The sequence below is a fragment of the Oncorhynchus keta genome, chromosome 14, assembly GCF_023373465.1.
Source record: "Oncorhynchus keta strain PuntledgeMale-10-30-2019 chromosome 14, Oket_V2, whole genome shotgun sequence".
Classification (NCBI taxonomy): Eukaryota; Metazoa; Chordata; class Actinopteri; order Salmoniformes; family Salmonidae; genus Oncorhynchus; species Oncorhynchus keta.
The window spans coordinates 1,897,037-1,923,353 of record NC_068434.1 but is presented as its reverse complement, the minus strand read 5'-3'; the positions used below and the strand labels follow the sequence as shown (position 1 = coordinate 1,923,353).

General features: G+C 42.0%; 1 long non-coding RNA gene across 1 annotated transcript in view; it reads left to right on the top strand.

Moving 5' to 3' along the window:
* Nucleotides 1-307: 307 nt before the first annotated feature.
* The window catches only part of LOC127907099 (uncharacterized), a 30,436-nt gene continuing 4,426 nt past the window's right edge, over nucleotides 308-26,317 (top strand). Inside the window, exons 1-13 of the long non-coding RNA XR_008063190.1 lie at nucleotides 308-812; nucleotides 1,193-1,840; nucleotides 2,249-2,552; nucleotides 4,521-6,258; nucleotides 7,087-7,694; nucleotides 9,198-9,723; nucleotides 10,117-10,276; nucleotides 10,533-10,996; nucleotides 12,466-12,945; nucleotides 15,222-15,417; nucleotides 17,972-18,067; nucleotides 20,401-20,468; nucleotides 24,721-24,884. This is a non-coding gene — a long non-coding RNA (uncharacterized LOC127907099). The remainder of the gene's footprint in view (nucleotides 813-1,192; nucleotides 1,841-2,248; nucleotides 2,553-4,520; nucleotides 6,259-7,086; nucleotides 7,695-9,197; nucleotides 9,724-10,116; nucleotides 10,277-10,532; nucleotides 10,997-12,465; nucleotides 12,946-15,221; nucleotides 15,418-17,971; nucleotides 18,068-20,400; nucleotides 20,469-24,720; nucleotides 24,885-26,317) is intronic.

Genomic DNA, 26,317 nt, shown 5'->3' with positions numbered 1-26,317 from the left:
TCATAGTGATATAGGGAGAGTCAGTGAAGTTATCATAGTGATATAGGGAGAGTCAGTGAGGTTACCATAGTGATATAGGGAGAGTCAGTGGGGTTACCATAGTGATATAGGGAGAGTCAGTGGGGTTACCATAGTGATATAGGGAGAGTCAGTGAGGTTATCATAGTGATATAGGGAGAGTCAGTGGGGTTACCATAGTGATATAGGGAGAGTCAGTGGGGTTACCATAGTGATATAGGGAGAGTCAGTGGGGTTACCATAGTGATATAGGGAGAGTCAGTGAGGTTAACATAGTGATATAGGGAGAGTCAGTGGGGTTATCATAGTGATATAGGGAGAGTCAGTGAGGTTATCATAGTGGTATAGGGAGAGTCAGTGAGGTTATCATAGTGATATAGGGAGAGTCAGTGAGGTTACCATAGTGATATAGGGAGAGTCAGTGGGGTTACCATAGTGATATAGTGAGGGAGAGTCAGTGAGGTTATCATAGTGATATAGGGAGGGAGAGTCAGTGAGGTTAACATAGTGATATAGGGAGAGTCAGTGAGGTTATCATAGTGATATAGGGAGAGTCAGTGAGGTTACCACAGTGATATAGGGAGAGTCAGTGAGGTTATCATAGTGGTATAGTGAGGGAGAGTCAGTGAGGTTAACATAGTGATATAGGGAGAGTCAGTGAGGTTAACATAGTGATATAGGGAGAGTCAGTGAGGTTATCATAGTGATATAGGGAGAGTCAGTGAGGTTACCACAGTGATATAGGGAGAGTCAGTGAGGTTATCATAGTGGTATAGTGAGGGAGAGTCAGTGAGGTTAACATAGTGATATAGGGAGAGTCAGTGAGGTTATCATAGTGATATAGTGAGGGAGAGTCAGTGAGGTTAACATAGTGATATAGGGAGAGTCAGTGAGGTTATCATTGTGATATAGTGAGGGAGAGTCAGTGAGGTTATCATAGTGATATAGTGAGAGTCAGTGGGGTTACCATAGTGATATAGTGAGGGAGAGTCAGTGAGGTTATCATAGTGATATAGTGAGGGAGAGTCAGTGAGGTTATCATAGTGATATAGGGAGGGAGAGTCAGTGAGGTTATCATTGTGATATAGGGAGGGAGAGTCAGTGAGGTTACCATAGTGATATAGGGAGAGTCAGTGAGGTTATCATAGTGGTATAGTGAGGGAGAGTCAGTCAGGTTATCATAGTGATATAGGGAGAGTCAGTGAGGTTATCATAGTGATATAGGGAGAGTCAGTGAGGTTACCATAGTGATATAGGGAGAGTCAGTGAGGTTATCATAGTGATATAGGGAGAGTCAGTGAGGTTATCATAGTGGTATAGTGAGGGAGAGTCAGTGGGGTTATCATAGTGGTATAGTGAGGGAGAGTCAGTGAGGTTACCATAGTGATATAGTGAGGGAGAGTCAGTGAGGTTACCATAGTGGTATAGTGAGGGAGAGTCAGTGAGGTTATCATAGTGGTTTAGTGAGGGAGAGTCAGTGAGGTTACCATAGTGATATAGGGAGAGTCAGTGAGGTTACCATAGTGATATAGTGAGGGAGAGTCAGTGAGGTTATCATAGTGATATAGGGAGAGTCAGTGAATTTATCATAGTGATATAGGGAGAGTCAGTGAGGTTATCATAGTGATATAGTGAGGAAGAGTCAGTGAGGTTACCATAGTGATATAGTGAGGGAGAGTCAGTGAGGTTATCATTGTGATATAGGGAGGGAGAGTCAGTGAGGTTACCATAGTGATATAGGGAGAGTCAGTGAGGTTATCATAGTGGTATAGTGAGGGAGAGTCAGTGAGGTTATCATAGTGATATAGGGAGAGTCAGTGAGGTTACCATAGTGATACAGGGAGAGTCAGTGAGGTTATCATAGTGATATAGGGAGAGTCAGTGAGGTTATCATAGTGATATAGTGAGAGTCAGTGGGGTTATCATAGTGGTATAGTGAGGGAGAGTCAGTGAGGTTACCATAGTGATATAGTGAGGGAGAGTCAGTGAGGTTACCATAGTGGTATAGTGAGGGAGAGTCAGTGAGGTTATCATAGTGGTTTAGTGAGGGAGAGTCAGTGAGGTTACCATAGTGATATAGTGAGGGAGAGTCAGTGAGGTTATCATAGTGATATAGGGAGAGTCAGTGAAGTTATCATAGTGATATAGGGAGAGTCAGTGAGGTTACCATAGTGATATAGGGAGAGTCAGTGAGGTTATCATAGTGGTATAGTGAGGGAGAGTCAGTGAGGTTATCATAGTGATATAGGGAGAGTCAGTGAGGTTACCATAGTGATATAGGGAGAGTCAGTGAGGTTATCATAGTGATATAGGGAGAGTCAGTGAGGTTATCATAGTGATATAGTGAGAGTCAGTGGGGTTATCATAGTGGTATAGTGAGGGAGAGTCAGTGAGGTTACCATAGTGATATAGTGAGGGAGAGTCAGTGAGGTTACCATAGTGGTATAGTGAGGGAGAGTCAGTGAGGTTATCATAGTGGTTTAGTGAGGGAGAGTCAGTGAGGTTACCATAGTGATATAGGGAGAGTCAGTGAGGTTATCATAGTGATATAGGGAGAGTCAGTGAAGTTATCATAGTGATATAGGGAGAGTCAGTGAGGTTACCATAGTGATATAGGGAGAGTCAGTGAGGTTATCATAGTGATATAGGGAGAGTCAGTGAGGTTACCATAGTGATATAGGGAGAGTCAGTGAAGTTATCATAGTGATATAGGGAGAGTCAGTGAGGTTATCATAGTGATATAGGGAGGGAGAGTCAGTGAGGTTACCATAGTGATATAGTGAGGGAGAGTCAGTGAGGTTATCATAGTGATATAGGGAGGGAGAGTCAGTGAGGTTACCATAGTGATATAGGGAGAGTCAGTGAGGTTACCATAGTGATATAGGGAGGGAGAGTCAGTGAGGTTACCACAGTGATATAGTGAGAGTCAGTGGGGTTACCATAGTGATATAGGGAGAGTCAGTGAGGTTATCATAGTGATATAGTGAGGGAGAGTCAGTGAGGTTATCATAGTGATATAGTGAGGGAGAGTCAGTGAGGTTATCATAGTGATATAGGGAGGGAGAGTCAGTGAGGTTATCATAGTGATATAGGGAGAGTCAGTGAGGTTATCATAGTGATATAGGGAGAGTCAGTGAGGTTATCATAGTGATAAAGGGAGAGTCAGTGAGGTTATCATAGTGATATAGGGAGAGTCAGTGAGGTTATCATAGTGATAAAGGGAGAGTCAGTGAGGTTATCATAGTGATAAAGGAGAGTCAGTGAAGTTATCATAGTGATATAGGGAGTCAGTGAAGTTACCATAGTGATATAGGGAGAGTCAGTGAGGTTATCATAGTGATATAGGAGAGTCAGTGAGGTTATCATAGTGATATAGGGAGAGTCAGTGGGGTTATCATAGTGGTATAGTGATGGAGAGTCAGTGAGGTTATCATAGTGATATAGGGAGGGAGAGTCAGTGAGGTTATCATAGTGATAAAGGGAGAGTCAGTGAGGTTATCATAGTGATAAAGGGAGAGTCAGTGAGGTTATCATAGTGATAAAGGGAGAGTCAGTGAAGTTATCATAGTGATATAGGGAGAGTCAGTGAGGTTACCATAGTGATATAGGGAGAGTCAGTGAGGTTATCATAGTGATATAGGGAGAGTCAGTGAGGTTATCATAGTGATATAGGGAGAGTCAGTGGGGTTATCATAGTGGTATAGTGAGGGACAGTCAGTGAGGTTATCATAGTGATATAGGGAGGGAGAGTCAGTGAGGTTATCATTGTGATATAGGGAGGGAGAGTCAGTGAGGTTACCATAGTGATATAGGGAGAGTCAGTGAGGTTATCATAGTGATATAGGGAGAGTCAGTGAGGTTACCACAGTGATATAGGGAGAGTCAGTGAGGTTATCATAGTGGTATAGTGAGGAGAGTCAGTGAGGTTAACATAGTGATATAGGGAGAGTCAGTGAGGTTAACATAGTGATATAGGAGAGTCAGTGGGGTTACCATAGTGATATAGTGAGGAGAGTCAGTGAGGTTATCATAGTGATATAGTGAGGAGAGTCAGTGAGGTTATCATAGTGATATAGGGAGGGAGAGTCAGTGAGGTTATCATTGTGATATAGGGAGAGTCAGTGAGGTTATCATAGTGGTATAGTGAGGGAGAGTCAGTGAGGTTATCATAGTGATATAGGGAGAGTCAGTGAGGTTATCATAGTGATATAGGGAGAGTCAGTGAGGTTACCATAGTGATATAGGGAGAGTCAGTGAGGTTATCATAGTGATATAGGGAGAGTCAGTGAGGTTATCATAGTGGTATAGTGAGGGAGAGTCAGTGGGGTTATCATAGTGGTATAGTGAGGGAGAGTCAGTGAGGTTACCATAGTGATATAGTGAGGGAGAGTCAGTCAGGTTACCATAGTGGTATAGTGAGGGAGAGTCAGTGAGGATATCATAGTGGTTTAGTGAGGGAGAGTCAGTGAGGTTACCATAGTGATATAGGGAGAGTCAGTGAGGTTACCATAGTGATATAGTGAGGGAGAGTCAGTGAGGTTATCATAGTGATATAGGGAGAGTCAGTGAATTTATCATAGTGATATAGGGAGAGTCAGTGAGGTTATCATAGTGATATAGTGAGGAAGAGTCAGTGAGGTTACCATAGTGATATAGTGAGGGAGAGTCAGTGAGGTTATCATTGTGATATAGGGAGGGAGAGTCAGTGAGGTTACCATAGTGATATAGGGAGAGTCAGTGAGGTTATCATAGTGGTATAGTGAGGGAGAGTCAGTGAGGTTATCATAGTGATATAGGGAGAGTCAGTGAGGTTACCATAGTGATATAGGGAGAGTCAGTGAGGTTATCATAGTGATATAGGGAGAGTCAGTGAGGTTATCATAGTGATATAGGGAGAGTCAGTGAGGTTATCATAGTGATATAGTGAGAGTCAGTGGGGTTATCATAGTGGTATAGTGAGGGAGAGTCAGTGAGGTTACCATAGTGATATAGTGAGGGAGAGTCAGTGAGGTTACCATAGTGGTATAGTGAGGGAGAGTCAGTGAGGTTATCATAGTGGTTTAGTGAGGGAGAGTCAGTGAGGTTACCATAGTGATATAGTGAGGGAGAGTCAGTGAGGTTATCATAGTGATATAGGGAGAGTCAGTGAAGTTATCATAGTGATATAGGGAGAGTCAGTGAGGTTACCATAGTGATATAGGGAGAGTCAGTGAGGTTATCATAGTGATATAGGGAGAGTCAGTGAGGTTACCATAGTGATATAGGGAGAGTCAGTGAAGTTATCATAGTGATATAGGGAGAGTCAGTGAGGTTATCATAGTGATATAGGGAGGGAGAGTCAGTGAGGTTACCATAGTGATATAGTGAGGGAGAGTCAGTGAGGTTATCATAGTGATATAGGGAGGGAGAGTCAGTGAGGTTACCATAGTGATATAGGGAGAGTCAGTGAGGTTACCATAGTGATATAGGGAGGGAGAGTCAGTGAGGTTACCACAGTGATATAGTGAGAGTCAGTGGGGTTACCATAGTGATATAGGGAGAGTCAGTGAGGTTATCATAGTGATATAGTGAGGGAGAGTCAGTGAGGTTATCATAGTGATATAGTGAGGGAGAGTCAGTGAGGTTATCATAGTGATATAGGGAGGGAGAGTCAGTGAGGTTATCATAGTGATATAGGGAGAGTCAGTGAGGTTATCATAGTGATATAGGGAGAGTCAGTGAGGTTATCATAGTGATAAAGGGAGAGTCAGTGAGGTTATCATAGTGATATAGGGAGAGTCAGTGAGGTTATCATAGTGATAAAGGGAGAGTCAGTGAGGTTATCATAGTGATAAAGGGAGAGTCAGTGAAGTTATCATAGTGATATAGGGAGTCAGTGAAGTTACCATAGTGATATAGGGAGAGTCAGTGAGGTTATCATAGTGATATAGGGAGAGTCAGTGAGGTTATCATAGTGATATAGGGAGAGTCAGTGGGGTTATCATAGTGGTATAGTGAGGGAGAGTCAGTGAGGTTATCATAGTGATATAGGGAGGGAGAGTCAGTGAGGTTATCATAGTGATAAAGGGAGAGTCAGTGAGGTTATCATAGTGATAAAGGGAGAGTCAGTGAGGTTATCATAGTGATAAAGGGAGAGTCAGTGAAGTTATCATAGTGATATAGGGAGAGTCAGTGAAGTTACCATAGTGATATAGGGAGAGTCAGTGAGGTTATCATAGTGATATAGGGAGAGTCAGTGAGGTTATCATAGTGATATAGGGAGAGTCAGTGGGGTTATCATAGTGGTATAGTGAGGGACAGTCAGTGAGGTTATCATAGTGATATAGGGAGGGAGAGTCAGTGAGGTTATCATTGTGATATAGGGAGGGAGAGTCAGTGAGGTTACCATAGTGATATAGGGAGAGTCAGTGAGGTTATCATAGTGATATAGGGAGAGTCAGTGAGGTTACCACAGTGATATAGGGAGAGTCAGTGAGGTTATCATAGTGGTATAGTGAGGGAGAGTCAGTGAGGTTAACATAGTGATATAGGGAGAGTCAGTGAGGTTAACATAGTGATATAGGGAGAGTCAGTGGGGTTACCATAGTGATATAGTGAGGGAGAGTCAGTGAGGTTATCATAGTGATATAGTGAGGGAGAGTCAGTGAGGTTATCATAGTGATATAGGGAGAGTCAGTGAGGTTATCATAGTGATAAAGGGAGAGTCAGTGAAGTTATCATAGTGATATAGGGAGAGTCAGTGAAGTTACCATAGTGATATAGGGAGAGTCAGTGAGGTTATCATAGTGATATAGGGAGAGTCAGTGGGGTTATCATAGTGGTATAGTGAGGGACAGTCAGTGAGGTTATCATAGTGATATAGGGAGGAGAGTCAGTGAGGTTATCATAGTGATAAAGGAGAGTCAGTGAGGTTATCATAGTGATAAAGGGAGAGTCAGTGAGGTTATCATAGTGATAAAGGAGAGTCAGTGAAGTTATCATAGTGATATAGGGAGAGTCAGTGAAGTTACCATAGTGATATAGGGAGAGTCAGTGAGGTTATCATAGTGATATAGGAGAGTCAGTGAGGTTATCATAGTGATATAGGGAGAGTCAGTGAAGTTATCATAGTGATATAGGGAGAGTCAGTGAGGTTACCATAGTGATATAGGGAGAGTCAGTGAGGTTATCATAGTGATATAGGGAGAGTCAGTGAGGTTACCATAGTGATATAGGGAGAGTCAGTGAAGTTATCATAGTGATATAGGGAGAGTCAGTGAGGTTATCATAGTGATATAGGGAGGGAGAGTCAGTGAGGTTACCATAGTGATATAGTGAGGGAGAGTCAGTGAGGTTATCATAGTGATATAGGGAGGGAGAGTCAGTGAGGTTACCATAGTGATATAGGGAGAGTCAGTGAGGTTACCATAGTGATATAGGGAGGGAGAGTCAGTGAGGTTACCACAGTGATATAGTGAGAGTCAGTGGGGTTACCATAGTGATATAGGGAGAGTCAGTGAGGTTATCATAGTGATATAGTGAGGGAGAGTCAGTGAGGTTATCATAGTGATATAGTGAGGGAGAGTCAGTGAGGTTATCATAGTGATATAGGGAGGGAGAGTCAGTGAGGTTATCATAGTGATATAGGGAGGGAGAGTCAGTGAGGTTATCATAGTGATATAGGGAGAGTCAGTGAGGTTATCATAGTGATATAGGGAGAGTCAGTGGGGTTATCATAGTGGTATAGTGAGGGAGAGTCAGTGAGGTTATCATAGTGATATAGGGAGGGAGAGTCAGTGAGGTTATCATAGTGATAAAGGGAGAGTCAGTGAGGTTATCATAGTGATAAAGGGAGAGTCAGTGAGGTTATCATAGTGATAAAGGGAGAGTCAGTGAAGTTATCATAGTGATATAGGGAGAGTCAGTGAAGTTACCATAGTGATATAGGGAGAGTCAGTGAGGTTATCATAGTGATATAGGGAGAGTCAGTGGGGTTATCATAGTGGTATAGTGAGGGACAGTCAGTGAGGTTATCATAGTGATATAGGGAGGGAGAGTCAGTGAGGTTATCATAGTGATAAAGGGAGAGTCAGTGAGGTTATCATAGTGATAAAGGGAGAGTCAGTGAGGTTATCATAGTGATAAAGGGAGAGTCAGTGAAGTTATCATAGTGATATAGGGAGAGTCAGTGAAGTTACCATAGTGATATAGGGAGAGTCAGTGAGGTTATCATAGTGATATAGGGAGAGTCAGTGAGGTTATCATAGTGATATAGGGAGAGTCAGTGAAGTTATCATAGTGATATAGGGAGAGTCAGTGAGGTTACCATAGTGATATAGGGAGAGTCAGTGAGGTTATCATAGTGATATAGGGAGAGTCAGTGAGGTTACCATAGTGATATAGGGAGAGTCAGTGAAGTTATCATAGTGATATAGGGAGAGTCAGTGAGGTTATCATAGTGATATAGGGAGGGAGAGTCAGTGAGGTTACCATAGTGATATAGTTAGGGAGAGTCAGTGAGGTTATCATAGTGATATAGGGAGAGTCAGTGGGGTTATCATAGTGGTATAGTGAGGGAGAGTCAGTGAGGTTATCATAGTGATATAGGGAGGGAGAGTCAGTGAGGTTATCATTGTGATATAGGGAGGGAGAGTCAGTGAGGTTACCATAGTGATATAGGGAGAGTCAGTGAGGTTATCATAGTGGTATAGTGAGGGAGAGTCAGTGAGGTTAACATAGTGATATAGGGAGAGTCAGTGAGGTTAACATAGTGATATAGGGAGAGTCAGTGAGGTTATCATAGTGATATAGGGAGAGTCAGTGAGGTTACCACAGTGATATAGGGAGAGTCAGTGAGGTTATCATAGTGGTATAGTGAGGGAGAGTCAGTGAGGTTAACATAGTGATATAGGGAGAGTCAGTGAGGTTATCATAGTGATATAGTGAGGGAGAGTCAGTGAGGTTAACATAGTGATATAGGGAGAGTCAGTGAGGTTATCATTGTGATATAGTGAGGGAGAGTCAGTGAGGTTATCATAGTGATATAGTGAGAGTCAGTGGGGTTACCATAGTGATATAGTGAGGGAGAGTCAGTGAGGTTATCATAGTGATATAGGGAGAGTCAGTGAGGTTATCATAGTGATATAGGGAGGGAGAGTCAGTGAGGTTATCATAGTGATATAGGGAGGAGAGTCAGTGAGGTTATCATAGTGATATAGGGAGAGTCAGTGAGGTTATCATAGTGATAAAGGGAGAGTCAGTGAGGTTATCATAGTGATATAGGGAGAGTCAGTGAGGTTATCATAGTGATAAAGGGAGAGTCAGTGAGGTTATCATAGTGATAAAGGGAGAGTCAGTGAAGTTATCATAGTGATATAGGGAGTCAGTGAAGTTACCATAGTGACATAGTGAGGGAGAGTCAGTGAGGTTACCATAGTGATATAGTGAGGGAGAGTCAGTGAGGTTATCATAGTGATATAGGGAGAGTCAGTGAAGTTATCATAGTGATATAGGGAGAGTCAGTGAGGTTATCATAGTGATATAGGGAGAGTCAGTGAAGTTACCATAGTGATATAGGGAGAGTCAGTGAGGTTATCATAGTGATATAGGGAGAGTCAGTGAGGTTATCATAGTGATATAGGGAGAGTCAGTGGGGTTATCATAGTGGTATAGTGAGGGAGAGTCAGTGAGGTTATCATAGTGATATAGGGAGGGAGAGTCAGTGAGGTTATCATTGTGATATAGGGAGGGAGAGTCAGTGAGGTTACCATAGTGATATAGGGAGAGTCAGTGAGGTTATCATAGTGATAAAGGGAGAGTCAGTGAGGTTATCATAGTGATATAGGGAGAGTCAGTGAGGTTATCATAGTGATAAAGGGAGAGTCAGTGAGGTTATCATAGTGATAAAGGGAGAGTCAGTGAAGTTATCATAGTGATATAGGGAGTCAGTGAAGTTACCATAGTGATATAGGGAGAGTCAGTGAGGTTATCATAGTGATATAGGGAGAGTCAGTGAGGTTATCATAGTGATATAGGGAGAGTCAGTGGGGTTATCATAGTGGTATAGTGAGGAGAGTCAGTGAGGTTATCATAGTGATATAGGGAGGGAGAGTCAGTGAGGTTATCATAGTGATAAAGGGAGAGTCAGTGAGGTTATCATAGTGATAAAGGGAGAGTCAGTGAGGTTATCATAGTGATAAAGGGAGAGTCAGTGAAGTTATCATAGTGATATAGGGAGAGTCAGTGAAGTTACCATAGTGATATAGGGAGAGTCAGTGAGGTTATCATAGTGATATAGGAGAGTCAGTGGGGTTATCATAGTGGTATAGTGAGGACAGTCAGTGAGGTTATCATAGTGATATAGGGAGGGAGAGTCAGTGAGGTTATCATAGTGATAAAGGGAGAGTCAGTGAGGTTATCATAGTGATAAAGGGAGAGTCAGTGAGGTTATCATAGTGATAAAGGAGAGTCAGTGTTATCATAGTGATATAGGAGAGTCAGTGAAGTTACCATAGTGATATAGGAGAGTCAGTGAGGTTATCATAGTGATATAGGGAGAGTCAGTGAGGTTATCATAGTGATATAGGGAGAGTCAGTGAAGTTATCATAGTGATATAGGGAGAGTCAGTGAGGTTACCATAGTGATATAGGGAGAGTCAGTGAGGTTATCATAGTGATATAGGGAGAGTCAGTGAGGTTACCATAGTGATATAGGGAGAGTCAGTGAAGTTATCATAGTGATATAGGGAGAGTCAGTGAGGTTATCATAGTGATATAGGGAGGGAGAGTCAGTGAGGTTACCATAGTGATATAGTGAGGGAGAGTCAGTGAGGTTATCATAGTGATATAGGGAGGGAGAGTCAGTGAGGTTACCATAGTGATATAGGGAGAGTCAGTGAGGTTACCATAGTGATATAGGGAGGGAGAGTCAGTGAGGTTACCACAGTGATATAGTGAGAGTCAGTGGGGTTACCATAGTGATATAGGGAGAGTCAGTGAGGTTATCATAGTGATATAGTGAGGAGAGTCAGTGAGGTTATCATAGTGATATAGTGAGGAGAGTCAGTGAGGTTATCATAGTGATATAGGGAGGAGAGTCAGTGAGGTTATCATAGTGATATAGGGAGGGAGAGTCAGTGAGGTTATCATAGTGATATAGGGAGAGTCAGTGAGGTTATCATAGTGATAAAGGGAGAGTCCGTGAGGTTATCATAGTGATATAGGGGGAGTCAGTGAGGTTATCATAGTGATAAAGGGAGAGTCAGTGAGGTTATCATAGTGATAAAGGGAGAGTCAGTGAAGTTATCATAGTGATATAGGGAGTCAGTGAAGTTACCATAGTGATATAGGGAGAGTCAGTGAGGTTATCATAGTGATATAGTGAGGGAGAGTCAGTGAGGTTATCATAGTGATATAGGGAGGGAGAGTCAGTGAGGTTATCATAGTGATATAGGGAGAGTCAGTGAGGTTATCATAGTGATATAGGGAGGAGAGTCAGTGAGGTTATCATAGTGATAAAGGAGAGTCAGTGAGGTTATCATAGTGATAAAGGGAGAGTCAGTGAGGTTATCATAGTGATAAAGGGAGAGTCAGTGAAGTTATCATAGTGATATAGGAGAGTCAGTGAAGTTACCATAGTGATATAGGGAGAGTCAGTGAGGTTATCATAGTGATATAGGGAGAGTCAGTGGGGTTATCATAGTGGTATAGTGAGGGACAGTCAGTGAGGTTATCATAGTGATATAGGGAGGGAGAGTCAGTGAGGTTATCATTGTGATATAGGAGGAGAGTCAGTGAGGTTACCATAGTGATATAGGGAGAGTCAGTGAGGTTATCATAGTGATATAGGAGAGTCAGTGAGGTTACCACAGTGATATAGGAGAGTCAGTGAGGTTATCATAGTGGTATAGTGAGGAGAGTCAGTGAGGTTAACATAGTGATATAGGAGAGTCAGTGAGGTTAACATAGTGATATAGGGAGAGTCAGTGAGGTTATCATAGTGATATAGGAGAGTCAGTGAGGTTACCACAGTGATATAGGAGAGTCAGTGAGGTTATCATAGTGGTATAGTGAGGAGAGTCAGTGAGGTTAACATAGTGATATAGGAGAGTCAGTGAGGTTATCAGTGTGATATAGTGAGGAGAGTCAGTGAGGTTATCATAGTGATATAGGGAGGGAGAGTCAGTGAGGTTATCATTGTGATATAGGGAGGGAGAGTCAGTGAGGTTACCATAGTGATATAGGGAGAGTCAGTGAGGTTATCATAGTGATATAGTGAGGAAGAGTCAGTGAGGTTACCATAGTGATATAGTGAGGGAGAGTCAGTGAGGTTATCATAGTGATATAGTGAGGGAGAGTCAGTGAGATTATCATTGTGATATAGGGAGGGAGAGTCAGTGAGGTTACCATAGTGATATAGGGAGAGTCAGTGAGGTTATCATAGTGGTATAGTGAGAGAGAGTCAGTGAGGTTATCATAGTGATATAGTGAGGGAGAGTCAGTGAGGTTACCATAGTGATATAGGGAGAGTCAGTGAGGTTATCATAGTGATATAGGGAGAGTCAGTGAGGTTACCATAGTGATATAGGGAGAGTCAGTGAGGTTATCATAGTGATATAGGGAGAGTCAGTGAGGTTATCATAGTGATATAGTGAGAGTCAGTGGGGTTATCATAGTGGTATAGTGAGGGAGAGTTAGTGAGGTTACCATAGTGATATAGTGAGGGAGAGTCAGTGAGGTTACCATAGTGACATAGTGAGGGAGAGTCAGTGAGGTTACCATAGTGATATAGTGAGGGAGAGTCAGTGAGGTTATCATAGTGATATAGGGAGGGAGAGTCAGTGAGGTTATCATTGTGATATAGGGAGGGAGAGTCAGTGAGGTTACCATAGTGATATAGGGAGAGTCAGTGAGGTTATCATAGTGGTATAGTGAGGGAGAGTCAGTGAGGTTATCATAGTGATATAGTGAGGGAGAGTCAGTGAGGTTATCATAGTGATATAGGGAGAGTCAGTGAGGTTACCATAGTGATATAGGAGAGTCAGTGAGGTTATCATAGTGATATAGGGAGAGTCAGTGAGGTTATCATAGTGGTATAGTGAGGAGAGTCAGTGGGGTTATCATAGTGATATAGTGAGGAGAGTCAGTGAGGTTACCATAGTGATATAGTGAGGAGAGTCAGTCAGGTTACCATAGTGATATAGTGAGGAGAGTCAGTGAGGATATCATAGTGGTTTAGTGAGGAGAGTCAGTGAGGTTACCATAGTGATATAGGGAGAGTCAGTGAGGTTACCATAGTGATATAGGAGGAGAGTCAGTGAGGTTATCATAGTGATATAGGGAGAGTCAGTGAAGTTATCATAGTGATATAGGGAGAGTCAGTGAGGTTATCATAGTGATATAGTGAGGAAGAGTCAGTGAGGTTACCATAGTGATATAGTGAGGAGAGTCAGTGAGGTTATCATAGTGATATAGGGAGGAGAGTCAGTGAGGTTACCATAGTGATATAGGGAGAGTCAGTGAGGTTATCATAGTGGTATAGTGAGGAGAGTCAGTGAGGTTATCATAGTGATATAGGAGAGTCAGTGAGGTTACCATAGTGATATAGGAGAGTCAGTGAGGTTATCATAGTGATATAGGAGAGTCAGTGAGGTTATCATAGTGATATAGGAGAGTCAGTGAGGTTATCATAGTGATATAGTGAGAGTCAGTGGGTTATCATAGTGATATAGTGAGGAGAGTCAGTGAGGTTATCATAGTGATATAGTGAGGAGAGTCAGTGAGGTTACCATAGTGGTATAGTGAGGAGAGTCAGTGAGGTTATCATAGTGATTAGAGGAGGGAGAGTCAGTGAGGTTACCATAGTGATATACAGGAGAGTCAGTGAGGTTATCATAGTGATATAGGAGAGTCAGTGAAGTTATCATAGTGATATAGGGAGAGTCAGTGAGGTTACCATAGTGATATAGGGAGAGTCAGTGAGGTTATCATAGTGATATAGGAGAGTCAGTGAGTTACCATAGTGATATAGGGAGAGTCAGTGAGGTTATCATAGTGATATAGGAGAGTCAGTGAGGTTATCATAGTGATATAGGAGGAGAGTCAGTGAGGTTACCATAGTGATATAGTGAGGAGAGTCAGTGAGGTTATCATAGTGATATAGGGAGGAGAGTCAGTGAGGTTACCATAGTGATATAGGAGAGTCAGTGAGGTTACCATAGTGATATAGGGAGGGAGAGTCAGTGAGGTTACCACAGTGATATAGTGAGAGTCAGTGGGGTTACCATAGTGATATAGGAGAGTCAGTGAGGTTATCATAGTGATATAGTGAGGAGAGTCAGTGAGGTTATCATAGTGATATAGTGAGGAGAGTCAGTGAGGTTATCATAGTGATATAGGAGGAGAGTCAGTGAGGTTATCATAGTGATATAGGGAGGGAGAGTCAGTGAGGTTATCATAGTGATATAGGAGAGTCAGTGAGGTTATCATAGTGATAAAGGGAGAGTCAGTGAGGTTATCATAGTGATATAGGAGAGTCAGTGAGGTTATCATAGTGATAAGGAGAGTCAGTGAGGTTATCATAGTGATAAAGGAGAGTCAGTGAAGTTATCATAGTGATATAGGAGAGTCAGTGAAGTTACCATAGTGATATAGGAGGAGAGTCAGTGAGGTTATCATAGTGATATAGGGAGAGTCAGTGAGGTTATCATAGTGATATAGGGAGAGTCAGTGGGGTTATCATAGTGGTATAGTGAGGAGAGTCAGTGAGGTTATCATAGTGATATAGGGGAGGAGAGTCAGTGAGGTTATCATAGTGATAGTCAGTGAGGTTATCATAGTGATAAAGGGAGAGTCAGTGAGGTTATCATAGTGATAAAGGAGAGTCAGTGAAGTTATCATAGTGATATAGGAGAGTCAGTGAAGTTACCATAGTGATATAGGGAGAGTCAGTGAGGTTATCATAGTGATATAGGGAGAGTCAGTGGGGTTATCATAGTGGTATAGTGAGGACAGTCAGTGAGGTTATCATAGTGATATAGGGAGGGAGAGTCAGTGAGGTTATCATTGTGATATAGGGAGGGAGAGTCAGTGAGGTTACCATAGTGATATAGGGAGAGTCAGTGAGGTTATCATAGTGATATAGGGAGAGTCAGTGAGGTTACCACAGTGATATAGGGAGAGTCAGTGAGGTTATCATAGTGGTATAGTGAGGGAGAGTCAGTGAGGTTAACATAGTGATATAGGGAGAGTCAGTGAGGTTAACATAGTGATATAGGGAGAGTCAGTGAGGTTATCATAGTGATATAGGGAGAGTCAGTGAGGTTACCACAGTGATATAGGGAGAGTCAGTGAGGTTATCATAGTGGTATAGTGAGGGAGAGTCAGTGAGGTTAACATAGTGATATAGGGAGAGTCAGTGAGGTTATCATTGTGATATAGTGAGGGAGAGTCAGTGAGGTTATCATAGTGATATAGGGAGGGAGAGTCAGTGAGGTTATCATTGTGATATAGGGAGGGAGAGTCAGTGAGGTTACCATAGTGATATAGGGAGAGTCAGTGAGGTTATCATAGTGATATAGTGAGGAAGAGTCAGTGAGGTTACCATAGTGATATAGTGAGGGAGAGTCAGTGAGGTTATCATAGTGATATAGTGAGGGAGAGTCAGTGAGATTATCATTGTGATATAGGGAGGGAGAGTCAGTGAGGTTACCATAGTGATATAGGGAGAGTCAGTGAGGTTATCATAGTGGTATAGTGAGGGAGAGTCAGTGAGGTTATCATAGTGATATAGTGAGGGAGAGTCAGTGAGGTTACCATAGTGATATAGGGAGAGTCAGTGAGGTTATCATAGTGATATAGGGAGAGTCAGTGAGGTTACCATAGTGATATAGGAGAGTCAGTGAGGTTATCATAGTGATATAGGAGAGTCAGTGAGGTTATCAGTGATATAGGAGAGTCAGTGGGGTTATCATAGTGGTATAGTGAGGGAGAGTTAGTGAGGTTACCATAGTGATATAGTGAGGGAGAGTCAGTGAGGTTACCATAGTGACATAGTGAGGGAGAGTCAGTGAGGTTACCATAGTGATATAGTGAGGGAGAGTCAGTGAGGTTATCATAGTGATATAGGGAGAGTCAGTGAAGTTATCATAGTGATATAGGGAGAGTCAGTGAGGTTATCATAGTGATATAGGGAGAGTCAGTGAAGTTACCATAGTGATATAGGGAGAGTCAGTGAGGTTATCATAGTGATATAGGGAGAGTCAGTGAGGTTATCATAGTGATATAGGGAGAGTCAGTGGGGTTATCATAGTGGTATAGTGAGGGAGAGTCAGTGAGGTTATCATAGTGATATAGGGAGGGAGAGTCAGTGAGGTTATCATAGTGATATAGGGAGGAGAGTCAGTGAGGTTACCATAGTGATATAGGAGAGTCAGTGAGGTTATCATAGTGATATAGGGAGAGTCAGTGGGGTTATCATAGTGATATAGTGAGGACAGTCAGTGAGGTTATCATAGTGATATAGGGAGGAGAGTCAGTGAGGTTATCATAGTGATATAGGAGGGAGAGTCAGTGAGGTTACCATAGTGATATAGGGAGAGTCAGTGAGGTTATCATAGTGATATAGGGAGAGTCAGTGAGGTTACCACAGTGATATAGGAGAGTCAGTGAGGTTATCATAGTGATATAGTGAGGAGAGTCAGTGAGGTTAACATAGTGATATACAGGAGGAGATCAGTGAGGTTAACATAGTGATATAGGAGAGTCAGTGAGGTTATCATAGTGATATAGTGAGGGAGAGTCAGTGAGGTTACCATAGTGATATAGAGGAGAGTCAGTGAGGTTATCATAGTGATATAGTGAGGAGAGTCAGTGAGGTTATCATAGTGATATAGGAGAGTCAGTGAGGTTATCATAGTAGTGAGGAGAGTCAGTGAGGTTATCATAGTGATATAGGAGGAGAGTCAGTGAGGTTATCATAGTGATATAGGAGGAGAGTCAGTGAGGTTACCATAGTGATATAGGAGAGTGAGGTTATCATAGTGATATAGTGAGGAGAGTCAGTGAGGTTATCATAGTGATATAGTGAGGAGAGTCAGTGAGGTTATCATAGTGATATAGTGAGGAGAGTCAGTGAGGTTATCATAGTGATATAGGGAGGAGAGTCAGTGAGGTTACCATAGTGATATAGGGAGAGTCAGTGAGGTTATCATAGTGGTATAGTGAGGGAGAGTCAGTGAGGTTATCATAGTGATATAGTGAGGGAGAGTCAGTGAGGTTACCATAGTGATATAGGGAGAGTCAGTGAGGTTATCATAGTGATATAGGGAGAGTCAGTGAGGTTACCATAGTGATATAGGGAGAGTCAGTGAGGTTATCATAGTGATATAGGGAGAGTCAGTGAGGTTATCATAGTGATATAGTGAGAGTCAGTGGGGTTATCATAGTGGTATAGTGAGGGAGAGTTAGTGAGGTTACCATAGTGATATAGTGAGGGAGAGTCAGTGAGGTTACCATAGTGACATAGTGAGGGAGAGTCAGTGAGGTTACCATAGTGATATAGTGAGGGAGAGTCAGTGAGGTTATCATAGTGATATAGGGAGAGTCAGTGAAGTTATCATAGTGATATAGGGAGAGTCAGTGAGGTTATCATAGTGATATAGGGAGAGTCAGTGAAGTTACCATAGTGATATAGGGAGAGTCAGTGAGGTTATCATAGTGATATAGGAGAGTCAGTGAGGTTATCATAGTGATATAGGAGAGTCAGTAGGGTTATCATAGTGGTATAGTGAGGAGAGTCAGTGAGGTTATCATAGTGATATAGGGAGGGAGAGTCAGTGAGGTTATCATTGTGATATAGGGAGGAGAGTCAGTGAGGTTACCATAGTGATATAGGGAGAGTCAGTGAGGTTATCATAGTGGTATAGTGAGGGAGAGTCAGTGAGGTTATCATAGTGATATAGGGAGAGTCAGTGAGGTTAACATAGTGATATAGGGAGAGTCAGTGAGGTTATCATAGTGATATAGGGAGAGTCAGTGAGGTTACCACAGTGATATAGGGAGAGTCAGTGAGGTTATCATAGTGGTATAGTGAGGAGAGTCAGTGAGGTTAACATAGTGATATAGGAGAGTCAGTGAGGTTATCATAGTGATATAGTGAGGAGAGTCAGTGAGGTTAACATAGTGATATAGGAGAGTCAGTGAGGTTATCACAGTGATATAGTGAGGGAGAGTCAGTGAGGTTATCATAGTGATATAGTGAGAGTCAGTGGGTTACCATAGTGATATAGTGAGGAGAGTCAGTGAGGTTATCATAGTGATATAGGGAGAGTCAGTGAGGTTATCATAGTGATATAGGGGGAGGAGAGTCAGTGAGGTTATCATAGTGATATAGGAGAGTCAGTGAGGTTATCATAGTGATATAGGGAGAGTCAGTGAGGTTATCATAGTGATAAAGGAGAGTCAGTGAGGTTATCATAGTGATATAGGGAGAGTCAGTGAGGTTATCATAGTGATAAAGGAGAGTCAGTGAGGTTATCATAGTGATAAAGGGAGAGTCAGTGAAGTTATCATAGTGATATAGGGAGTCAGTGAAGTTACCATAGTGACATAGTGAGGGAGAGTCAGTGAGGTTACCATAGTGATATAGTGAGGGAGAGTCAGTGAGGTTATCATAGTGATATAGGGAGAGTCAGTGAAGTTATCATAGTGATATAGGAGAGTCAGTGAGGTTATCATAGTGATATAGGAGAGTCAGTGAGGTTACCATAGTGATATAGGAGAGTCAGTGAGGTTATCATAGTGATATAGGAGAGTCAGTGAGGTTATCATAGTGATATAGGAGAGTCAGTGGGGTTATCATAGTGGTATAGTGAGGAGAGTCAGTGAGGTTATCATAGTGATATAGGGAGGAGAGTCAGTGAGGTTATCATTGTGATATAGGGAGGAGAGTCAGTGAGGTTACCATAGTGATATAGGGAGAGTCAGTGAGGTTATCATAGTGGTATAGTGAGGGAGAGTCAGTGAGGTTATCATAGTGATATAGGGAGAGTCAGTGAGGTTATCATAGTGATATAGGGAGAGTCAGTGAGGTTATCATAGTGATATAGGGAGAGTCAGTGAGGTTACCACAGTGATATAGGGAGAGTCAGTGAGGTTATCATAGTGGTATAGTGAGGGAGAGTCAGTGAGGTTAACATAGTGATATAGGGAGAGTCAGTGAGGTTATCATAGTGATATAGTGAGGGAGAGTCAGTGAGGTTAACATAGTGATATAGGGAGAGTCAGTGAGGTTATCATAGTGATATAGTGAGGGAGAGTCAGTGAGGTTATCATAGTGATATAGGGAGAGTCAGTGGGGTTACCATAGTGATATAGTGAGGGAGAGTCAGTGAGGTTATCATAGTGATATAGGGAGAGTCAGTGAGGTTATCATAGTGATATAGGGAGGGAGAGTCAGTGAGGTTATCATAGTGATATAGGGAGAGTCAGTGAGGTTATCATAGTGATATAGGGAGAGTCAGTGAGGTTATCATAGTGATAAAGGGAGAGTCAGTGAGGTTATCATAGTGATAAAGGGAGAGTCAGTGAGGTTATCATAGTGATAAAGGAGAGTCAGTGAGGTTATCATAGTGATATATAGGAGGAGAGTCAGTGAAGTTACCATAGTGATATAGGGAGAGTCAGTGAGGTTATCATAGTGATATAGGGAGAGTCAGTGAGGTTATCATAGTGATATAGGAGAGTCAGTGGGGTTATCATAGTGGTATAGTGAGGGAGAGTCAGTGAGGTTATCATAGTGATATAGGGAGGAGAGTCAGTGAGGTTATCATAGTGATAAAGGAGAGTCAGTGAGGTTATCATAGTGATAAAGGAGAGTCAGTGAGGTTATCATAGTGATAAAGGAGAGTCAGTGAAGTTATCATAGTGATATAGGAGAGTCAGTGAAGTTACCATAGTGATATAGGGAGAGTCAGTGAGGTTATCATAGTGATATAGGGAGAGTCAGTGAGGTTATCATAGTGATATAGGGAGAGTCAGTGAGGTTATCATAGTGGTATAGTGAGGACAGTCAGTGAGGTTATCATAGTGATATAGGAGGAGAGTCAGTGAGGTTATCATAGTGATATAGGGAGGGAGAGTCAGTGAGGTTACCATAGTGATATAGGGAGAGTCAGTGAGGTTATCATAGTGATATAGGAGAGTCAGTGAGGTTACCACAGTGATATAGGAGAGTCAGTGAGGTTATCATAGTGGTATAGTGAGGAGAGTCAGTGAGGTTATCATAGTGATATAGGAGAGTCAGTGAGGTTAACATAGTGATATAGGGAGAGTCAGTGAGGTTATCATAGTGATATAGGGAGAGTCAGTGAGGTTTACCATAGTGATATAGGGAGAGTCAGTGAGGTTATCATAGTGGTATAGTGAGGGAGAGTCAGTGAGGTTAACATAGTGATATAGGGAGAGTCAGTGAGGTTATCATAGATATAGTGAGGAGAGTCAGTGAGGTTATCATAGTGATATAGGAGGAGAGTCAGTGAGGTTATCATAGTGATATAGGAGGAGAGTCAGTGAGGTTACCATAGTGATATAGGGAGAGTCAGTGAGGTTATCATAGTGATATAGTGAGGAAGAGTCAGTGAGGTTACCATAGTGATATAGTGAGGGAGAGTCAGTGAGGTTATCATAGTGATATAGTGAGGGAGAGTCAGTGAGATTATCATTGTGATATAGGGAGGGAGAGTCAGTGAGGTTACCATAGTGATATAGGGAGAGTCAGTGAGGTTATCATAGTGATATAGTGAGGGAGAGTCAGTGAGGTTATCATAGTGATATAGTGAGGGAGAGTCAGTGAGGTTACCATAGTGATATAGGGAGAGTCAGTGAGGTTATCATAGTGATATAGGGAGAGTCAGTGAGGTTACCATAGTGATATAGGGAGAGTCAGTGAGGTTATCATAGTGATATAGGGAGAGTCAGTGAGGTTATCATAGTGATATAGGGAGAGTCAGTGAGGTTATCATAGTGATATAGTGAGAGTCAGTGGGGTTATCATAGTGGTATAGTGAGGGAGAGTCAGTGAGGTTACCATAGTGACATAGTGAGGGAGAGTCAGTGAGGTTACCATAGTGATATAGAGGAGAGTCAGTGAGGTTATCATAGTGGTTTAGGAGGAGAGTCAGTGAGGTTACCATAGTGATAGGGAGAGTCAGTGAGGTTACCATAGTGATATACAGGAGAGTCAGTGAAGTTATCATAGTGATATAGGGAGAGTCAGTGAGGTTATCATAGTGATATAGGAGGGAGAGTCAGTGAGGTTACCATAGTGATATAGTGAGGAGAGTCAGTGAGGTTATCATAGTGATATAGGGAGGAGAGTCAGTGAGGTTACCATAGTGATATAGGAGAGTCAGTGAGGTTATCATAGTGATATAGGGAGGAGAGTCAGTGAGGTTACCACAGTGATATAGGGAGAGTCAGTGAGGTTACCATAGTGATATAGGGAGAGTCAGTGAGGTTATCATAGTGATATAGTGAGGAGAGTCAGTGAGGTTATCATAGTGATATAGTGAGGAGAGTCAGTGAGGTTATCATAGTGATATAGGGGGAGAGTCAGTGAGGTTATCATAGTGATATAGGGAGAGTCAGTGAGGTTATCATAGTGATATAGTGAGGAGAGTCAGTGAGGTTATCATAGTGATATAGTGAGGAGAGTCAGTGAGGTTACCATAGTGATATAGGAGAGTCAGTGAGGTTATCATAGTGATATAGGGAGAGTCAGTGAGGTTATCATAGTGATATAGGGAGAGTCAGTGAGGTTATCATAGTGATATAGGAGAGTCAGTGAGGTTATCATAGTGATATAGTGAGGAGAGTCAGTGAGGTTATCATAGTGGTATAGTGAGGAGAGTCAGTGAGGTTACCATAGTCAGTGAGTCAGTGAGGTTACCATAGTGACATAGTGAGGAGAGTCAGTGAGGTTACCATAGTGATATAGTGAGGGAGAGTCAGTGAGGTTATCATAGTGATATAGGGAGAGTCAGTGAGTTATCATAGTGATATAGGGAGAGTCAGTGAGGTTATCATAGTGATATAGGGAGAGTCAGTGAGGTTACCATAGTGATATAGGGAGAGTCAGTGAGGTTATCAGTGATATAGGGAGAGTCAGTGAGGTTATCATAGTGATATAGGGAGAGTCAGTGGGTTATCATAGTGATATAGTGAGGAGAGTCAGTGAGGTTATCAGTGATATAGGAGGAGAGTCAGTGAGGTTATCATAGTGATATAGGGAGGAGAGTCAGTGAGGTTATCATAGTGATATAGGGAGAGTCAGTGAGGTTATCATAGTGGATAGTGAGGAGAGTCAGTGAGGTTATCATAGTGATATAGTGAGGAGAGTCAGTGAGGTTATCATAGTGATATAGGGAGAGTCAGTGAGGTTATCATAGTGATATAAAGGAGAGTCAGTGAGGTTACCATAGTGATATAGGGAGAGTCAGTGAGGTTATCATAGTGGATATAGTGAGGAGAGTCAGTGAGGTTATCATAGTGATATAGGGAGAGTCAGTGAGGTTATCATAGTGATATAGGAGGAGAGTCAGTGAGGTTATCATAGTGATATAGGGAGAGTCAGTGAGGTTATCATTGTGATATAGTGAGGAGAGTCAGTGAGGTTATCATAGTGATATAGGAGAGTCAGTGAGGTTACCATAGTGATATAGTGAGGAGAGTCAGTGAGGTTATCATAGTGATATAGGGAGAGTCAGTGAGGTTATCATAGTGATATAGGAGGGAGAGTCAGTGAGGTTATCATAGTGATATAGGAGAGTCAGTGAGGTTATCATAGTGATATAGGGAGAGTCAGTGAGGTTATCATAGTGATATAGGGAGAGTCAGTGAGGTTATCATAGTGATATAGGGAGAGTCAGTGAGGTTATCATAGTGATAAAGGGAGAGTCAGTGAGGTTATCATAGTGATAAGGGAGAGTCAGTGAAGTTATCATAGTGATATAGGGGAGTCAGTGAAGGTTACCATAGTGATATAGTGAGGAGAGTCAGTGAGGTTACCATAGTGATATAGTGAGGAGAGTCAGTGAGGTTATCATAGTGATATAGGAGGAGAGTCAGTGAGGTTATCATAGTGATATAGGAGAGTCAGTGAGGTTATCATAGTGATATAGGGAGAGTCAGTGAGGTTACCATAGTGATATAGGAGAGTCAGTGAGGTTATCATAGTGATATAGGAGAGAGTGAGGTTATCATAGTGATATAGGAGAGTCAGTGAGGTTATCATAGTGTATAGTGAGGAGAGTCAGTGAGGTTATCATAGTGATATAGGAGGGAGAGTCAGTGAGGTTATCATAGTGATATAGGGAGGAGAGTCAGTGAGGTTACCATAGTGATATAGGGAGAGTCAGTGAGGTTATCATAGTGATATAGTAGGAGGAGAGTCAGTGAGGTTAACATAGTGATATAGGGAGAGTCAGTGAGGTTATCATAGTGATATAGAGGAGAGTCAGTGAGGTTATCATAGTGATATGAGGGAGAGTCAGTGAGGTTACCATAGTGATATAGTGAGGAGAGTCAGTGAGGTTATCATAGTGTATAGTGAGGAGAGTCAGTGAGTTAACATAGATCAGTGAGTCAGTTATCATAGTGATATAGGAGGAGAGTCAGTGAGGTTATCATAGTGATATAGGGAGAGTCAGTGAGGTTATCATAGTGATATAGTGAGGAGAGTCAGTGAGGTTATCATAGTGATATAGTGAGAGGAGAGTCAGTGAGGTTATCATAGTGATATAGGGAGGGAGAGTCAGTGAGGTTATCATAGTGATATAGAGGAGAGTCAGTGAGGTTATCATAGTGATATAGGGAGAGGAGAGTCAGTGAGGTTATCATAGTGATATAGGGAGAGTCAGTGAGGTTATCATAGTGATCAGTGAGGTTATCATAGGGAGAGTCAGTGAGGTTATCATAGTGATATGATAAGGGAGAGTCAGTGAGGTTATCATAGTGATAAAGGAGAGTCAGTGAGGTTATCATAGTGATAAGGAGAGTCAGTGAAGGAGAGTCAGTGAAGTTACCATAGTGATATAGGGAGAGTCAGTGAGGTTATCATAGTGATATAGGGAGAGTCAGTGAGGTTATCATAGTGATATAGGGAGAGTCAGTGGGGTTATCATAGTGGTATAGTGAGGAGAGTCAGTGAGGTTATCATAGTGATATAGGAGGAGAGTCAGTGAGGTTATCATAGTGATAAAGGAGAGTCAGTGAGGTTATCATAGTGATAAAGGAGAGTCAGTGAGGTTATCATAGTGATAAAGGGAGAGTCAGTGAAGTTATCATAGTGATATAGGGAGAGTCAGTGAAGTTACCATAGTGATATAGGAGAGTCAGTGAGGTTATCATAGTGATATCATCAGTGAGGTTATCATAGTGATATAGGGAGAGTCAGTGAGGTTATCATAGTGGTATAGTGAGGACAGTCAGTGAGGTTATCATAGTGATATAGGAGGAGAGTCAGTGAGGTTATCATAGTGATATAGGGAGGGAGAGTCAGTGAGGTTACCATAGTGATATAGGAGAGTCAGTGAGGTTATCATAGTGATATAGGGAGAGTCAGTGAGGTTACCACAGTGATATAGGGAGAGTCAGTGAGGTTATCATAGTGGTATAGTGAGGAGAGTCAGTGAGGTTAACATAGTGATATAAGGGAGAGTCAGTGAGGTTAACATAGTGATATAGGGAGAGTCAGTGAGGTTATCATAGTGATATAGGGAGAGTCAGTGAGGTTACCACAGTGATATAGGGAGAGTCAGTGAGGTTATCATAGTGGTATAGTGAGGGAGAGTCAGTGAGGTTAACATAGTGATATAGGGAGAGTCAGTGAGGTTATCATTGTGATATAGTGAGGGAGAGTCAGTGAGGTTATCATAGTGATATAGGGAAGGAGAGTCAGTGAGGTTATCATTGTGATATAGGGAGGGAGAGTCAGTGAGGTTACCATAGTGATATAGGAGAGTCAGTGAGGTTATCATAGTGATATAGTGAGGAGAGTCAGTGAGGTTACCATAGTGATATAGTGAGGAGAGTCAGTGAGGTTATCATAGTGATATAGTGAGGAGAGTCAGTGAGATTATCATTGTGATATAGGGAGGGAGAGTCAGTGAGGTTACCATAGTGATATAGTCAGTGAGGTTATCATAGTGGTATAGTGAGAGAGAGTCAGTGAGGTTATCATAGTGATATAGTGAGGAGAGTCAGTGAGGTTACCATAGTGAGTATAGTTATCATAGTGAGGGAGAGTCAGTGAGGTTACCATAGTGATATAGGGAGAGTCAGTGAGGTTATCATAGTGATATAGGGAGAGTCAGTGAGGTTATCATAGTGATATAGGGAGAGTCAGTGAGGTTATCATAGTGATATAGTGAGAGAGAGTAGTGGGGTTATCATAGTGGTATAGTGAGGAGAGTCAGTGAGGTTACCATAGTGATATAGTGAGGAGAGTCAGTGAGGTTACCATAGTGGTATAGTGAGGAGAGTCAGTGAGGTTATCATAGTGATAGTGAGGAGAGTCAGTGAGGTTACCATAGTGATATAGGAGAGTCAGTGAGGTTACCATAGTGATATAGGGAGAGTCAGTGAAGTTATCATAGTGATATAGGGAGAGTCAGTGAGGTTATCATAGTGATATAGGGAGGAGAGTCAGTGAGGTTACCATAGTGATATAGTGAGGAGAGTCAGTGAGGTTATCATAGTGATATAGGAGGGAGAGTCAGTGAGGTTACCATAGTGATATAGGGAGAGTCAGTGAGGTTACCATAGTGATATAGGGAGGAGAGTCAGTGAGGTTACCATAGTGATATAGTGAGAGTCAGTGGGGTTACCATAGTGATATAGGGAGAGTCAGTGAGGTTATCATAGTGATATAGTGAGGAGAGTCAGTGAGGTTATCATAGTGATATAGTGAGGGAGAGTCAGTGAGGTTATCATAGTGATATAGGGAGAGTCAGTGAGGTTATCATAGTGATATAGGGAGAGTCAGTGAGGTTATCATAGTGATATAGGGAGAGTCAGTGAGGTTATCATAGTGATATAGGGAGAGTCAGTGAGGTTACCATAGTGATATAGGGAGAGTCAGTGAAGTTATCATAGTGATATAGGGAGAGTCAGTGAGGTTATCATAGTGATATAGGGAGGGAGAGTCAGTGAGGTTACCATAGTGATATAGTGAGGGAGAGTCAGTGAGGTTATCATAGTGATATAGATAGGGAGAGTCAGTGAGGTTACCATAGTGATATAGGGAGAGTCAGTGAGGTTACCA